We start from the raw sequence: 2,228 nt of genomic DNA, 5'->3' as shown, positions 1-2,228 counted from the left end.
CTCCAACTCCTGGGCTCAAGTGATTCTCTTGCCTCTGCCTCCCAAGTAGCTGGGACTACAGGCGCCTGCTCCAACACCTGGCTATTTTTTTGGTTGCAGCCATCATTGTTGTTTGGTGGGCCCGGGCTGGATTCGAACCTGCCAGCTCAGGTGTATGTGGCTGGTGCCTTAGCCACTTAAGCCACTCGCGCCGAGTCCTTATTTTCTAAAATTTTAAAGTAAGACTGCTTTTACACTGTGATTTTAAAATATTGCCAAATAGTGTCCATTTTTCATTCTTATTTGCTGGATCCAATTGATTTTATGCTTTCTGAAAACTTTTAACCTGACCCTGAGCCTATGGCTCATCGGGTAGGGTGCTGGCCCCATATACCGAGGGTGGTGGGTTCAAAGCCAGACCTGGCCAAACTGCAACAAAAAAATAGGCTCGGCGCCTGTGGCTCAAGCGGCTAAGATGTCAGCCACATACACCTAAGGTGGTGGGTTCGAATCCAGCCGGGACCCAATAATGGCTGCAACCAAAAAATAGCCGGATGTTGTGGCGGGCGCCTGTGGTCCCAGCTACTTGGGAGGCGGAGGCAGGAGACTCACTTGAGCCCAGGAGTTGGAGGTTGCTGTGAACAGTGAAGCCATAGCACTCTACCCAGGGGGACAGCTTGAGGCTCTGTCTCAAAAAAAGTAGCTGGGCGTTGTGGTGGGCACCTGTAGTCCCAGCTATGCAGAAGGCTGAGGCAAGAGAATAGCCCAAGTCCACGAACTGGAGGTTGCTGTGAGCTGTGTGATGCCATGGCACTCTATAGAGGGCAATAAAGTGAGACTCTGTCTCTTAAAAAAAAAATTCTTCCATGGGAGTTTTCTGTTTCCAACTTCCTCCCATTTCAATTCGTGTTACATGCCACAAAATGCTTTACAAGATCTACCAATTATTCATGAACACCTCTCCTTAGATTTTCTCTCAATGTCATCTTAGCTATGAACCATAATGTCCTTAGCTTGGAGTTAGGGTGGATTCAAGATTATATGTTTAAAAATCATAAGATCATTTGTTGGAATCTGACCATACTCTTGGCTAACCACACCCTGATATCATAGCAACTAAAAGTTTACCCAAGTGTTTTAATTTCAAATAAACTGCTACATGTTGAGGATGATTGTCATTGGGATTGGAGGAGTCAGTTTTGATTCCACTCTTAAATAGTGGGATATAAAATATACTTATACTCTCAAATTTTCTACTAAATTAGCTAATATTACATTTTTTTGCCATCTTTTATTTCCTTTATCTTTTTTTTCTTTTTTTTTGCAGTTTTTGGCTGGGATCAGGTTTTTGAACCCACTACCTCTGGTATATGGGGTCAGCACCCCACTCCTCTGAGCCACAGGTACTGTCCTCCTTTCTTATCTTTTTTTTTTTAAACAAAGAGCATTTTTATTTTATTTTACTTTTTCTTTTTCTTTTTTTTTTGAGACAGAGCCTCAAGCTATCACCCTGGGTAGAATTTATTTTATTTTAATTTACAAGACAGAGCCTCAAGCTGTCACCCTGGGTAGAATGCCATGGCATCACAGCTCATAGCAACCTCCAACTCCTGGGCTCAAGCGAGTCTCCTGCCTTCACCTCTCAAGTAGCTGGGACTACAGGCGCCTGCCACAACGCCTGGCTGGATTCGAATCCACCAGCTCAGGTGTATGTGGCTAGTGCCTTAGCAGCTTGAGCCACAGGTGCCGAGCCCCTTTCTTATCTTTTATATTTATTTATTGGGATAGAATCTTGCTCTGTCAGTCACCCTGGTTTGAGTACAGTGGTATCATCATAGTTCACAGCAACCTCAAACTCCTGGGCTCTTTGTGGGCATGAGGTGGGTGGATTGCCTAAGCTCCCAGGTTTGAGACCAGCCTGAGCAAGAGCGAGACCTGGTCTCAAAAAAAAAAAAAATGGCAGGCAACTGTAGTCCCAACTACTTGGGAGGCTGAGGCAAGAGAATTGCTTGAGCCCAAGACTTTGAGGTTGCTGTGAGCTATGATGCTATGGTAATCTATTGAGGGTGACAAAATGAGACTGTCTCAAAAAAACACAAAAAACTCCTGGGCTCAAGTGATCGTCCTACCTCAGCCTCCCAAGCAGCTGGGACTACAGGATTGCACCACCATGCCCAGCTAATTTTCGTTTTCTTTTTTGAGACAGAGTCTCACTTTCTCACCCTTGGTAGAGTGCTGTGATATCACAG

Source organism: Otolemur garnettii, unplaced genomic scaffold (assembly GCF_000181295.1).
Source record: "Otolemur garnettii isolate 467f Iridium unplaced genomic scaffold, OtoGar3 scaffold00181, whole genome shotgun sequence".
Taxonomy (NCBI): domain Eukaryota; kingdom Metazoa; phylum Chordata; class Mammalia; order Primates; family Galagidae; genus Otolemur; species Otolemur garnettii.
The sequence above is the reverse complement of the archived record's forward strand: the minus strand, read 5'-3'. Positions refer to the sequence as shown.